The sequence below is a fragment of the Carcharodon carcharias genome, chromosome 1 (assembly GCF_017639515.1).
Source record: "Carcharodon carcharias isolate sCarCar2 chromosome 1, sCarCar2.pri, whole genome shotgun sequence".
Lineage (NCBI taxonomy): Eukaryota > Metazoa > Chordata > Chondrichthyes > Lamniformes > Lamnidae > Carcharodon > Carcharodon carcharias.
Window position 1 is genome coordinate 74,958,380 of NC_054467.1, and position 16,547 is coordinate 74,974,926.

The window sequence follows — 16,547 nt, forward strand, 5'->3', positions numbered from 1 at the left end:
TCTTCTTAAACCCCTCTCCTCTATCCCCTGCACCTCACCTCGGATAATAAGTGCGAGGAGCTCTTGGATTTCTTTGTTGCCAAGATCAAAACCATCCAATCAACTGCCTTTGCCATGTTCCTCCCTTCCACTAATCCACTTGGCCAAGCTTCCTGTAAAGCTCATCCCTGCCCTTCCCTTGAACTCACAGTTTTCTCAAATTTCTCCCCTGTCTCATCTCATACACTCTCTGAGCTCATCTTGTCCATGAGACTCACCTTCTGCTCCCTCAACCTTATTCCCAGTAAACTGCTGACCACCCACTTTCCTCTCCTGGTCCCCATGTTAGCCAATATTGTTACCGTATTTCTGAGTTCAGGCGTTGTCTCACTCCACCGTCATCACCCCCATCTCAAAAAACCAACCCGTGACCCACTGACCTTAAAAACTACCACCCCATTTCCAACCTCCCTTTACTCTCCAAAGTCCTTGAACTTGTTCTCACTTTCCAAATCCATATCCATCTTTCCCAGAACTCCATGTTAGTATCCCTCCAATCAGGTTTCCACTCTTGTCAGATGACCGAAACAGCTCTTATCAAAATCAAAATGACATTCTGTATTACTATGACAAAGGTAAACTTTCAACTTCCTCAACCTGTGTGTAGCCTTTTAAACATTTGGCTGCACTATCCTCTCATGTCTCTCCACTGTTGCCCATTTGGGTGGACCTGTTCTTTTCTTATCTATCTAATCACAACCAGAATATCCCTTGCAATGGCATCTCTGGTTCCCACACCATTAACTCTGGTGTTCCCAAAGGATCTATCCTAGATTGCTCTCCTATTTCTCACCTACATATCATCCCTCAGTGACATCATCCAAAAATATGTTAGTTTTCACGTGTGCTGACAACATCCAACTCTACCTCACTACCACCTCTCCTGACTCCTCCACTATTGCTAACTTATCAGACCATTTATCTGACATGCAGTACTGGAAGAGTAGGATTTCTTTCCAATTAAATATTGGGAAGACTAAAACCATTTTTTTTCAGTTCCAGCTAAAAACTTGGTTCCTGAGCTCCTGAATCCATCCCTCATTCTGGGAACTATCTGACACTAAACCAGACCGTTGGCTACCTTGATGTCTCATTTGACCCCAAGATGAGCTACAGATCACAGATTCGTGCCATTACCAAGGACACCAATTTCCTTGTAACATTGTCCAATTTTGCCCTCGCTACAGCTCATCTGCTGCTGAAACCCTCATTTGTTGCCTTTGTTACTTCTAAACCTGGCTATTTCAATGCATTCCTGGCTAGTCTCCCATATCCTACTCTCTGTAAACTTGAGGTCATCCGAAAATCAGCAGCCCTTATCCTAACTCATACCAAGTCCCATTTATCCATCGTCCCTTATCCACTGACCTACACTGGTGCCCAGTCTAACAATGCCTCATTTAAAAAAATTTCATCCTTGTTTTAAAATCCCTCCATGGGGCCGCCTCCTCCCTATCTCTTAATCTCCTTCAGCCACACAACCCTCTGAGATATCTGCGCTTATCTGATTTTAGTCTCATGTACCCCTGATTTTAATCACTCCACCTTTGCTTGCTGCACCTTCATCTGCCTAGGCCCTAAGATCTGGAACTCCCTCTAAACCTCTTTGCCTCTCTTACTTTCCTCCATTAACACACTCCTTAAAACCTACCTCTTTGACTAAGTGTTGGGCCATCTGACTTAATATCTCCTTATGTGGCTTGACGTTTTATAATGCCCCTGTGAAGTTGCCTTGGAATGTTTTGTTATGGTAAATGTGCTACATAGAGATAAGTTGTTGCTGAAGTCATATTTTGGTCACATTTGTTCTTTTTCTGAGGATAGCTTTAACAGTTGAAATGATTTTAAGAAAGTGGACTAAATTCACAGTGAATATAAAATAGAAATGTGCAGTGCTTATCGTCTTCTTCTATAGATTGATGCAGCAAAATCCTGTTCACATTGATTACTTGCGTTAGTGAGTTCCCAGAATAAGCTGCTTGCTCTGAGAATATATCATCACACACTAGTATCAATATTAAATACCTAGAACATCCAAAATATTTGAAGTTAAAGCTGCAATATAAGTAATCATAGAATGAAAAATAAAATAAATCAGTGTGAAAGTTGTGTAAATAATATCATGGATGGAGTTTTCCAGTCCCACCAGTGACGGGTTTCGTGGCGGGTGGGAGCAGAAAATTTGGAGAGAGGCCAAAAGTCAGATTTCTGCCAGCAGGAAAACAAGTTGGAATTTTCCCCTCACCACTTTCATGGTGGGCTGATTGCGGATTAGATTTCCTGTGGATCCATGTTGGGAACCCCATCTGCATGTATTAGCATGTTTTGAATACTCATTAAAAATTCAAACCCTCCCAATTACTGCCACACCAGTAAGGAATTAGACCGGTCTGAATCATCACTGGATATAAGTGGCATGCAGCTGTCCTCCATCACTTCACTTGTGAGGTGAGGTGAGTGCAACATTCAAAGTCCAACTGCAACAGCGCTGCCCTGGGTTGTCAGCGATGCCAAAGCTGCAGTGTTAGGCCAGACTGGTGGGGGTGTCTTGTTGGGCTCCTCATGATGGATATCTCAGGCTTATACTAGGGCAGCTCACAGTGGGTGCCTGAGCTGTACAGTAGGGCTGTTCATGGTGGGTATGGTGGATGCCTCGGGTGTGGAGTAGGGCTGCTAACGGTGGTTGCTATACTTCTCCTGGAAGAGAGCACTCATGTTGTGCCTCGGGTTTCAGGCAGGACTGCACTCTAAAACAGAGACTAGCATAGTGACTGGGGTTGGTGGGGGGGTTTGAGTGGTTGGGGGTTGTTTGGGGGGGCGGTGGTGGGAAATGACAGAGGCATGAGGTGAAGGGTGCATGGGAGGGTTGGCTGGGTGGGCGGGGGGTGAGGGGTTTGGGAAATGAAGGCAGGCAGAGGGAGCATTGGGTTTGGGAAAGCTGGAGCCTGACATGGAAGACTAGAACGCAGGCACAAAAGTGGGTGTGGGTCGGAATGGGAGGGGATGAACATGGACTCTAGAGTGGGGGTGCGAGTGGGGTGGTTAGTGTGGCACAAGAGGGAAGGGCTGTACAGTGACTCATGGCAGGGGCCAGGGGGGTGGGAGACGGTAGTTGTGGTCAGTCTTGAAGGAACCATGGAGCTGAGTGACAGGCAGTCATAGTCAGACAGTCATAGTCCAGGGACTGAGGCCAGAAGGTTGGGTTAAGAGATTAAAGACAGCCTAGGGCTTCGCTGGCCATGCTACAGGGCTACGCATAGCACATACGTCCTTGTCCTGCTCCAGGGAGGGTCAAGACCAGTGTGCTTAATGGGGATCAGGCACAGCTTGGTGTGCAGTGCGTGGTCATAGTCTCACAGTCGGCGTCTGTCTCAGTACTGGGCTGCAGATGAGATGGTCATGGTCAGGGGAGGCATCTGCAGCCTGTAAATGGGGAAAAGGTAAGAAATGGAGGGGTACTTAAAGCTCTTTTGGGTGGGGGGGTGGGGCTCGCCTCTGTATCTCACTGTGTACACAGCCTCAAGATGGGGAAAGGTGAGGTCCACATAGGGCACGGGAACACCAACATTGATGGGCTCAGCGGGGGAGGCATGTCCACAACAATAACAATGGGATCCAGGGTTACTGGTGGAAGCTAGAGAATAACCGGAGGGAGTTCTACCTGCACATCGTAGGTTTTAGGATGATCAGGGGGACACAAATGGTAACAAGGGGCGGGAGGGTCGAAGCTGGTCTGGAAATAGAAATGCAGCACCAGCATCTTGTGACCCCAAAGTCATGACGCAGCTTAAAGTTGAAACTGGAAAAAAGTCTCCACGGGAGGGGCCTCAGGAAGTGTGGGAGGAGCCCACAGCTGGACTCGGGCCCTTGTAGGGGGCACACTTATACTTCTTAGATTCCCAACATGGAGGTGAAGTCTTACCTGATAGGACTGATGAGCACTTTACTGAGAATGCAGACTTGGGATCACTGACATATGGTGTGCTTTAATGTGAGACTGCAAGAGTCAAGGTGATCAATGTGAGCATTTAAAGAGAGGAATGCGAAATGGGAAGATGCAGCCAACCATTAATGGAACACAGCTGCTGGATATCTGCAAGATGATCACTGAAACCCTGTAAAGTACATTGTCCAGTTGTCATGTTTCAAGGACCAAAAGTGCAAGTTTAGCATCATCTGTATACTAAATCAGATATCATGTGAGTGCCTTCAGTGAGAGTGAACATAACATGGATGTGCTGAAGCCTTTCCAACCTTAATGGGATTGAGATGTGTTGGATCTCTCCTCACACAGGAAGGAAGATGATTGCAGGATAGAGGCTGCGCTCAGTGCTGTGCTCCTGATGGTAGTGCTCTGATTGAGGAGAAGAAGGGCTCGGTGCCAATTCAAGAAGAGCCCCAGCCTGAGGATCTTGGTCCATGGGAGACCCGAGAGGAACCAGAGGATGAGGAAGTCAGACGCATCCCGAAGGAGTTTGGCATGACCAAGGGTATACTGAGGACGCCTTTCCTATTTGGAGATGAGCAAGAGACAGTGCCACGCACATCTATCTCGTCAAGAGGTGTGGTGGCTCATATCTGCCACATTTTGTGGGAGGATCTGATGCCATGTGGACTGGGAGGTCATCCTCTGCCAGTGCCCCTAAAGGTCACCGCCACGCAATTTTTTTACAAGTGGATTATTCCAAGGATCCCCAGGTGACCTATGTGGCAGCTCTCAGTCCTCAACAGTAAGGCACATCATTATGTGAAGTTCATACTCGATAAAGCTAGCCAGGCTGCTAGGTTTCTGGGACTTGCAACTGTCTCAGGCTTCCCTGGAGTGCAGGGTGCGATCGATTGTACAAACGTGGCTTTGAGAGCTCCATGGCAGCAGCTCCTGGTGTTCATTAACACGAAAGGGTTCCACTACCTGAACGTTCAACTGGTGTCCGACCATCAGAAGCACATCATCCACGTTTGCGCAAGGTACCCTGGGAGTTCCCAAGACTCCTACATCCTGAGCCACTCCCAGGTGCCTCAGATTTTCTAGGGGCTGCAGTGCTTGCAGGGTTGGTTACTGGTTGATAAGGGGTACCCACTGAAAAGATAGCTCATGACACCTGTGCATCATCCTCAAAATGCTTCGGAGGAGAGGTATAACACATGTGTGAGACATGATCCATCTTAGAGCAGACCATTGGCATCCTGCAGGTGCACTTCCGATGTTTGGACTGCTCAGGTGGGGCTCTGCAGTGCTCTCTACAGAGGGTGTCCCACATAATCATGGTCTGTTGTGCCCTGCACAACCTGGCACTTCAAAGGGGAGATCACTTGCCAGAGCTAGACATGGAGGAGGCTGAGAACTCACTCCTAAGGCTATGAGTACCTGGAAGGGCAGGAACTTGAAGAGGGTGATGAAGTTCAGCTTCCACATAATAATTCCCTCAAAGCAGCATGACATGGAAGACATGCCAGTGTTACACTGATAGCTACAAGGTTCCACCAGGAGTAAGGCCCATACAAGGGAAACTGAGCATATATCTCCTGTCCCTTAGTGCCATGTCATTACTCAGAAAAGTCTTTACAAGCAATGACATTGAGAGCAAGGTCTGCATGTGATCTTGGACCTGCAACCCTCATGTGTCACAAGGCCCTACTCTTTGGAAAGGTCAGCAGCAAAAGCTACATGTAGCCGCTCTGGGAAGTGGAAGGCAGCTCTCCAGGGCAAACCTTATGTCTGCTGGATTTGATGCATCTTTGGCCACCTGAATGAGACACTTCACGCTGCGATAGAAATGTGCATCATGGCTGCGGGTCTTATGCTTTGGCACAAGCTATGAAGACAGCTCATTGTCGATGGGACACCATTACTGGTAACCCTCCAAGGCACTTGAGCACACATAACTCCATGGTGTCTTATGAGGAATAAAAGTTCTACACTCAAAGTGCAGACACTTTCAGGAAAGAGCTGGACACATCTCCCTGACATTACACAAGGGGTGAGTGTCTAACGTGAGCCTGTGAAACATCACATGAAACTGAGGCTCACAAAGGCAGCCATTCATGGAGTGAGAGCTTGGATCACTCTCACAAGAAGAGGGCACACAGAGGCATATACATGAAGTATTCAAATGATAAGACCATTGTGATGAGCAACAAATGTATTTACAAAGATGAATTATATATACAATGCGTGAATATCAATGCCCCTATAGTAAGATCAACGTTTTTAAATTTTTCCAACCCTACTGCTATGTCTTGATGCATCCCCGACATCCGCAGCAGAGGTAGAGGAAGCATGTTGAATGTTATGCCCCATTGTCTGTGATGACTTTGGCAGGTGTCCTCTGGAGGGCCAAGGCCTGGAGGGTGGAGGCCTAGAAGACCCCGACCTGCTTTGGGCCTCCTGCTGTCAGGCAAGTGCACCATCCTCGGCCTGTGAAGCTAGAGGTGATGGGGTAACAGGCAGAGGGGATTGGGATCGGCTGGACACTCTCGGAATCACCTGGGTGGATGACCCTGACATGTGCGCTGATTGTCCTCCTCCGTGGGTGCCTTAGGGCTCCTACCTGACGCCTTGAAGAGATGGGGCACAAGGAGTGAGGTCAAGGTGTCCCCTTCTCACCTAGCCACAGATGGATCCCACCAATTCCCAGAGTGATAAAGTGCAGAACTGTGCACAAATCCAGCAGAACCTGCTAGACCAAGGTCTCCAAGACAGCTGTCACCCTTCCCCTGGAGACTTGAGATGCTCGAATGTCGGAGCCATGACACCAGACAGAATGCAGACGGATTCCTCCATCCTTCATTCTAGTCTGTTGACTGCCTCTCACAACTCTGCCTGATTTTACGCCACCTGTCGTTGCATCTCCAGCATGTTTACGGTGGCTATTTCCAGAGGCTCATCATCTGACTCGGACTCAGCGGGTGCCTGTTTTTCAACAATCCTCTGAGTGTCAGAGACCTGTGCTGTCGATCACTCCAATTGCTGCGGAGACTGTCAGCGAGGTGTTCCCCAGAGTGTGACCCTGAGCCTAATCTAGATTTGTGACCCAGTGGGATTTGTGTCTCTGCGCAGGTGGAGGGTGCAGGTGAATTCAGTGATGGGTGTTCTTCAAATGGATCCTCATCATCCTCCTCTGAGGTGGCCTGAGGGCTGGGGCTTATGTTAGCTCTGGTGGGCCGTCTGGACTTGCTGCTGATTTAAGAGAGAAAAGGTAGATTTAGTTCATGAACAGGCTGAATACAACATTGCACTGTAATAATCAGGATGTGATCAACTCATGGAGGGCTTATCCAGGGCTTGCTAGGAGAGGCTGATCTTGCCTTCCCCTCGAGACTGACCTCTGTTCTTCACTGCCAACTCAGCAGCATCCTCCTCAAATTTGGAGAGCTCCTGGATGTTGGCCATCCCTCCTCCAGCCTGGAATTTCTCCGTCTTGTGGGCAAGCTTGGCCTGCGTGAAGACAAATGGATGGGATGTGATGAGAAAGGATGGAGCAGAGGTTGGGAAGCATGCATGCCTGTTGTGTGTGCTGAGCACTCCCCAGTAAGGGCTGAAGATGCTGTTTGTGTTGGATAATAGATGAGATGCTGGCGAATAGGCTTTCAATGCTGATTTCTCTGCTGTTAATATTGTGTGAGATCCCTGAGCTGTGTGACGCTTTGAGTGCATAATTCCATTATGAGATTCTGAGTTTGGAGTGAACTGAAGGTTGACTTACCCTGGTGATGCGGATTAGATCATTCATCTTCTTTCTGCACTGGATGACCTCATTCACAGCCACCTCCCAGGCTGGCGAGGTGAGGTTGGTGGATCCATCCCTGGGAAAAAGAACCTTCCAGTGCTGGCGGACATCTCTAATTAAAGCCTCCAGGGACTGAGGCTAAACCTTGACGCACTTCTCTTTTTCCTTGGGGCCATCTCCAGAACTTCCGACCACACAGCTGGGCTGCAATGGGTGACGTTTAAAAATGGTGCCAGGAACTTGGACCCCATGAGGTGATGGTGGGTGGACAAATCAGTGCCCACTTCACCACATGATTCAGCGAGCAGCTCGTCTATGCATAATTAATGAGGTTTCAAGTGTAAGATCAGGTGTGAAAACCTGACCTGTTGACCAGCAGGAAACTTGCCTCGAATCATACCTGCAACTGCACTTAAGTTCCAGAATGGAAAATTCCACCCCATGAGTTAATTATTTTGCATGCTCAGCAACATAACACCTTGCATTTATGAGTACCGTTTATCTAGAAGAATGACTCAGCACTTTACAAGGAGAAATGGAAAGCATGTAGGAAATGAAGGAATTTATTAGTGAGACGGGAGGAAGAGATCAACAGATAGATTCTCAAATTGAAGGCAAGAAGTGAACTGAAATGTAACATTTTTTACATGGGGCAGGGGGGAGAGTGGTTGCAATTTCAGCTTCCAATGGTGAGTTATCAGTGTGGGAGACAAGCAGTAATGAAGAAACAAAGAAATTGAGGGCACAGGTTGGGGCTGCGTGGGATAGAGGTTTCCCGAATGGCCTATATTGATGCAATGGAGGGATTTGAAAACAAGAATGAGCTTCTTGAAATCTTTGTTCCTGAGACATGGAACCATTGGAGCAGATGGAGACTGGTGGTGATGAGTGTGTTGGACTTTGTGCCAGAGCGGCGCAGTCCACAGGTTCTAGCTTAGTTTTTGTTTATGAAAGGCAGAGTTCTGGAGTTGGAGTGTTTGAGAAATCAGTTGACAAATTAAATTGTTAATTATATTTATTTTACTTGAACAGCTGTGAGGAGGCAGAGAGGAGTTAGCTTGTAAAATATTTTTGGGCTGCAATTATAGAGAGAAAGTATGGCTGTGAACTGTTTCCAGTTGTACCTTAATATCCTGCAACAAGGATTGCCCCTGTTGTTAACCTTTGACTCATGGTTCTTTTAAAGACCCAAAATTTATTTGAAATAAGACCTAATTGTAGTGTTTCAACTATGCATCTGAGTACATAGGTACCAGAAATGTGGATTAAAACATTTATATTGTTGAATTCTGTGGTCAAAAATATCTTATCCACTTCGCTAGATTCACAATCAGCTACACATATACACTGGAACTGAGGGCAGAACCTTGTGGAGGCAACTGAAGTCTTGGTCACTGGCTTGAGAACCAACAAGAGTCCCTCCCCCCGCCCTGCACCTCTTTCCGGGAACGCCTGCCACATCTTATGCCACTTGGGCACTTAACAGACCAGCAGCGGCCTTCCCTTGTGGATCAAGGACACTGGGGGTGGATATCCCGCCTGCTGAGTGCTGCAGGCCGATTAGAGACCGGCAATTCTTCTGTACTCAGCAGTGCCAATGGGGAGGCAGTGGCTGCTGCCAGTACAACATCCACCATTGGATTGAGGAGGGACCCAGGTACAGGTGATTGATGGGGGGGTAGGGGTTGTGGGGTGGGGGGGTCGCAGAGGAAGGTGGAGAGATGGGGGGGGAGGGGGTGTGTCAGCAGTAAGGACAGGCGGTTGGCTTTTAGCAGGCCTTTCAATCAAACAAGGCAAGCCGTGACCCCCCCAGGGAGCCCGCAAGCAAACAGGGTTTGCTTGTCGTGCTCCCCGCATGGCAAGCCCCTAGCCTGCCGCTCGGCTAATACCAGCGGCTTTGGGATGAGGCTCTTCAGTGGGCATTAACTGCTCAATAAAGGACCACAGTTGTCAGTGGGGCAGAGAGGCTATCTACTGGCTTTCTGACCATGGACTTAAACAGGATGGAGGCAGGAATGTGCCAGTGTCACCCTGCCACCCTCCTGCCTGAAGAAGTGCCCCCTGCCACCAACTCACCACAGGGGAAGGCACAAGATTTCGCCTTGAGTATTGAAAAAGTAGTAGAGACATTGCAGTAGTGCATCACCTTCACAATTCTGGGCCTCAGTTGAAATAGAACTCAAACTGAGGCATTGAAAGTCTTAAAGCATGTAATTGGACTAAGACTGCCCAAATCCATAGAAAAATAAAATAGAATTACAGCACAGAGGAGGCCTTGTGTTCATTATGCTGGCCGAAAGAGAGATATCTAGCCTAACTCTTGGTTAGCCCTTGTAGGTGAGTATATTCAAATATATTTAAAAGCAATGAGGGGTTTTTGCCTCTACCTTCAGACAATGAGTTCAAGACCACCACCACCCTCTGGATGAAAAAAATCTCTCTTCAGTTCTCTCCGATGTTCTTGCCAATTACCAGAAATCTATTCCCCTGGTTAGTGTCCTCTTTGTTAAGGGAAATTGATCCTTCCTTATCCGATCTATCTAGACCCTTCAAAACATTGTACACCTTGGTTAAACATCCCCTCAGCCTCCTTTATTTCAAAGAAGACAACCCCAGCCTACCTGGTCTTTCCTCATAGCTAAAATTTTCAATTTCTAGCAACATCCATGTGAATCCCCACTGTACTCTCTCTAGTGTGTTTACATCCTTCCTATAATGTGGTAACCAGAACTGTACACAGTACTCTGGCTGTGTTCTAACTAGTTTGTGTTACACAGTTCTAGCATAACCTCCCTGCTCTTATATTTCTATGCCTCAGCTAATCAAAGAAAATATCCCGTATAGTAAAAACTGAAAATGCTGGAAAACACTCAGCAGATCTGGCCGCATCTGTGGAGAGAGGGACAGAATTAACATTTCATGTCATGACCTTTCATCAGAATTGGTCTCAGAAATCTGCATGAATGATACATCAACATTAAACTTAGCCCAATTAGTACATTCTCATTAATTAACAAATATGAAAACAGCATTGGAAGGTAGCTTCATAATAATCACACATCTGTATGAATATTTAGGCATCATCCCACTAGCTATCTTCATCTTGACAATGTCCCAAAGTTATTTCTCACTTTCCAAGAATGTTCACAGAACCTAATATATTTTCCAAGTCTGTCAACATTATGTAAATTAATTGCATAATTACTTAGCCTTAAGAGAATTTTAATAAGAAGAAACAACAGAATATTAGAAACCATCCTCAGGTGTTTTGATGGTGATTTTCAACAGTTTAAATAGAATAGCATTAAAGTGTGACAACATTGTTTGAAGACTTTGTAATAATAATTGGGAAGGCGTAGTGCTATTGTCACCGCACTAGTTATCCAGAGACCTAGGGTAATGCTATGAGGACCTGGTTTGAATCCTGCCATGGCAGATGATTCTAACATCTGGAATTAAAAGTCTAATGATGACTATTATTGTAAAAACCCATCTGGCTCATTAAAAAAATCTGCCTACCTTACCTGGTCTGCCCTACATGTGACTGCAGATCCACAGCAATGTGGTTGACTCTTGAAATGGTGTAGCAAGCCACTGAGGTGTATCAAACCACTACAAAATCTCAAAAAAGCATTGAAACCGGATAGACCACCTGGCATTGACCTAGGCATCGGAAATGACAATGGTCACTCAGCCCTGTTGACTCCGCAAAGTCGTCCTTACTAACATCTGGGGGCTACTGCCAAAATTGTGAGAGCTGTTTCACAGACTAGTCAAGCAAAAACCTGACATAGTCATGGAATAATATCTTACAGATAACGTCCACCATCACCATCCCCGCAGGGGTGGCGGCACAGTGGTCTACAGTTGGAAGGGAGTCCTAAACATCAACTCCGGACCCCAGTCTCATGGAATCAAGTCAAACATGTACCACGCTCCCTCAGCTGATGAATCAGTGCTCCTCCATGTTGAACACCACTTGGAGGAAGCATTGAGGATGGCAAGGGTGCAAAATGTACTCTGGGTGAGGGACTTCAATGGACATAGCTGCTAGACTGGGTGGTGCGGAAACCAACAAGAGGGAAAAACATACTTGACCTCACCCTCATCAACCTATCTGCCGCAGATGCATCTGTCCTTGACAGCATCGGTAGGAGTGACCGCACAGTTATTGTGGAGACAAAGTCCCGCCATCACATTGAGGATACCCTCCATCATGTTGTATGGTGCTACCACTGTGCCAACAGGTCTAGCAACTCAAGACTGGGCATCCATGAGGGCATTCAGCAGCAGAATTGTACAGGAACGCAATCTGTAACATCATGGCCCGGCATATCCCCACTCTACCATTACCACCAAGCCAGGTGATCAACCCTGGTTCAATGAAGAGTGCAGGAAGGCATGCTAGGAGTGTCAACCTGGTGAAGCTACAACACAGGACTACTTGCGTGCCAAACAGCAAAAGCAGCAAGTGACTGACAGAGCTAAGCTCTGTGGTCCTGCCACATCCAGTTGTGAATGATGGGGGAGCCCAGAACATCAGTGCAGAAGATAAGGCTGAAGATTTGCAACAATCTTCAGCCAGAAGAGCCGAGTGGATGATCCATCTCCACCTCTTCCAGAGGACCCCAGCACCACAGATGCCAGTCTTCAGCCAATTCAATCAATTCCATGTGATATCAAGAAACGGCTGAAGGCACTGGACAGTGCAAAGGCGATGGGCCCTGACAGTATTCCAGCAATAGTATTGAAGACTTGTGCTCCAGAACTTGCCGCACCCCTAGCCAGCACAGCTACAACACTGGCATCTACCCGGTTATGTGGAAAATTGTCCAGGTATGTCCTGTACACAAAAAGCAGGACAAATCTAACCTGGCCAGTTACCACCCCATCAGTCTACTCGTAATCATCAGTAAAGTAATGGAAGGGGTCATCAACAGTGCTATCAAGCGGCACTTGCTTTGCAATAACCTGCTCTTTGACACCCAGTTTGGGTTCTGCCAGGCCACTCAGTTCCTGATCTCATTACAGCCTTGGTTCAAACATGGACAAAAGAGCTGAACTTCCGAGGTGAGGTGAGAGTGACAGCCCTTGACATCAAGGCCGCATTTGACTGAATGTGGCATCAGGGAGCCCTAGCAAAACTGGAGTCAATGGGAATCAGGGGGGAAACTCTCCACTGGTTAGAATCATACCTAGCACAAAGGAAGATGGTTGTGGCTATTGGAGATCAGTCATCTCAGCTCCAGGACATCGCTGCAGGTGTTCCTCAAGGTAGTGACCTCAGCTCAACCATCTTCAGCTGCTTCATCAATGACCTCCCTTCCATCATAAGGTCAGAATTGGGGATGTTTGCTGATGATTGCACAATGTTCAGCACCATTCACGACTCCTCAGACACTGACAGTCCATGTCCAAATTCAGCAAGACCTGGACAATATCCAGGCTTGGGCTGACAAGTGGCAAGTAACACTCGCACCACGCAAGTGCCCGACAATGGGCATCTCTGACGAGAGAATCTAACCATCACCCCTTGATGTTAAATGCCATTATCATCACTGAATCCCCCACTATCAACATCCTGGGGTTACCATTGACCAGAAACTGAACTGGACTAGTCATATATATAAACAAAAACAGAATTATCTGGAAAAACTCAGCAGGTCTGGCAGCATCGGCGGAGAAGAAAAGAGTTGATGTTTCGAGTCCTCATGACCCTTCGACAGAACTTGAGTTCGAGTCCAAGAAAGAGTTGAAATGACAATATCCAGGCTTGGGCTGACAAGTGGCAAGTAACACTCGCATATATAGTAACACTGTCATATATATATATTTATATATCAGAGGCTAGGAATCCTGTGCCAAGTAACTCATTCCTGACTCCCCAAAGTCTGTCCACCATCTACAAGGCACAAGTCAGAAGTGTGATGGAATTCTGTCTACTTGCCTGGATGGGTGTAGTTCTCACAACACTCAAGCAGCTTGACACGCTCCAGGACAAAGCAGCCCGCTTGATTGGCACCACATCTACAAACGTCCACTCTCATCATCTACACCATCTAGAAGGACAAGGGCAGCAGATAGATGGGAATACCACCACATGGCAGTTCCCCTCCAAGTCTTTCACCACCCTGAGTTCGAAATATAACGCCGTTCCTTCACTGTTGCTGGGTCAAAATCCTGGAACTCCCTTCCTAACAGCATGGTGGGTGTACCTACATCACATGGACTGCAGCGGTTCAAGAAGGCAGCTCACCACCACCTTCTCAAGGGCAATTAGGGATGGGCAATAAATGCTGGCCCAGCCATCGTAGCCCACATCCCATGAATGACTATTAAAAAAAATCAGATTGAGGAGAGAATTCACATTTCATAATTTCAGGAATGGTTTCTAATTTATGGTAGTTGCTAACCATTACAATTATTTGAGAAATAAGTGATCACATTGCTTACCTTTCTCACCTGTGCTGCATTTAGTTTGCACAGCAGTAATCCCTTGAACTATAGTAGCAATGAATGGCTGGCTTCCTTCAGAAGCTGAACTGAACTGCAACAAATAACTTGAATCGTTGATTCTTTCTTTAGTTCAAATTTACAATAAAACTCTGGCTAAATTCAATTTTTCTTTTCACTATCAGCAAGAACACTGGGGGCCAAGTTTTAACCCAAGAGAAACAAAAAGAAGCAGGCCTGCGTCGGGTGGCAGTGTTGAGTAGGGAGTGAGATAGTCATAAAAATCAGAATCCCAACACCAACCCATCTCCAACTTGCCTACCTTCAGCTTAAACAGATGCAGGAACGTGAGCATGCAATCAGCCTATTCCAACAAGATGGACTGGCAATTCTAGTATTGTAATAAGGCTGCAACTCTCTTGGTTATTTTGCTTTTCAAATTTAATAGTGGATGGCCAGATTTCCTGAGCTGGACCAAGAGGTGAGTGCCTTTATACTTACTCTCCTGGATACTGCATGCCTGCCGGGCAACCCTCGTGATTGGGTATCCTCATTCGGTTAACCTTCCAGCCAAGAGTTCCAGCCTTCCATCTCAGTGGGGTATGGTGGGAGAGAAAAATGCTGCTTTTAAATGCAATTGATGTCAAATGATGGATAAATGATTGCTTTTCAGCACAATTAATGTCAAATGAGTGTAAATGAATGCTGTTGAATGCAAATAATATCAAATTGTGTCAAAATATTTGGATTGGGGAATTCCACATACAAATTAGGAGCAAATTTCCCCCATAAAAATCTGCTGCTACTGAATCCTGAGGTGCTTAAGGAACACATTTATAATATTAAGATAGGTGTTTACTTGTAAATAAAGATAAATTTGCTGCTTTTGGACTTGTTGGTGATTGCTGTTGTTTTTTTAAACTTTGTATTGGAGACTATGCTTAGTGTGGTGTCTCCCTTTCAAAATGTGGCTTATTGGAGGAAAATGAAGAAAACAACCATAATCCCCCCTGATAATTGCCGTCATAAGTCACCTGGTTCTCTTTTGAGTCACTTCAACATTCTTGATGGCAAAGAACTCCACATTCTAATCATCCTTTCTATAAACACATTTTATTAACCTATTCAAACTTAGAATGTATTATTAATTTAATGCAAACTTAGGATGTAATATTAAGCTCCTCTGATATGTCTACTATAATTCATACATCTTCCTTATTACCATTTCTCCTTAAATAATAACCTCCATTAACTGCACAAAACCACCTTAAGTTGCTCTAACATCCCAAAATTCACCTTCTCTTTTGGGCCAAATCTTCCCCTCTGCTTCGGGATACGTAAGTCAGGCCATGCCCAACTTCGCGATCCCTGTCACCTCCCACAGAATCTTTGCCTCTGGGAGATGTGGGTGGACAAGGTTTAGTTCTGCTGCCTTCCTAGGTAGACCTGAGGCAGCGATGGACTCAGGCAGTTGCCGAGGTGGGCTGGTTAGAAGGTCTGTCTCTGCTCTCTGGAACATCAGCCCAGCCCTCTATGTGGTGATTAGGCTCCCTAGCCGTCACCCACTCCCTCTGCCATACCCCTTCATATCCCCCATCCCTCTCCATAACCTCCTCTATATCCTATGCTCCCTCCACTTCATGTCCCTTCCATGTGCCCCCCACTTGCATTCTCCAAACCCATTCTCCGTATCCTTTATGTTCAGAACCGGTAAGCCATTGACAAGTCTTTGAATGCTCCTGAAACTGACACAGTAAAAGAAGCTTTGAAAGTCTGCTTTGAAAGAAAACTGCTCAACTTGCAATCACTTAAAAATGTCAATAAACCACAGCCATTCAGAGTATTAAAGTCAAATGCTTTCATCCACTTCACACTTCTTAACCTTGTGTAAATAGACACACTCAGGCATTGAAAGGATAACTTATTACAAGGTAATAGAAATGTTCATCAAACAAATCATCCACTCCCTTGCAAGCTGTGTTGTCCATTGAGCTGAGTGCATTAGTCATTGTTGGAACTCAGCCAAGCATTCATAATGAGATAACTAGAAAAACAGATGTCTAGTCATCTGTTCTAACTGCTTCTGCTTTTCTTACATTCCTTTAATCTACACTAGAACTTTACTTCCTTCACATCTTAGTAGCCTCACTATGTCCATTCTCATCATCTTTTTTGTGCCTTTCCTACATTATCCTGCCTTGCTTTAAAAAAAATTATCTTCACAAATTTTGTTTCATTTCAAATTTGCCTTTTCATTCTTAGAACCCCAGTTTTCCATACGCTTACTTTATTTCCTCACTGCAATCTACGTAATTTATGCTCTTC

General features: G+C 46.1%; 1 protein-coding gene across 1 annotated transcript in view; it reads left to right on the forward strand.

Moving 5' to 3' along the window:
* ablim2 (actin binding LIM protein family, member 2) overlaps positions 1-16,547 on the forward strand; it is a 502,624-nt gene that overhangs the window by 110,741 nt on the left and 375,336 nt on the right. The gene's annotated exons all lie outside the window — the stretch shown is intronic.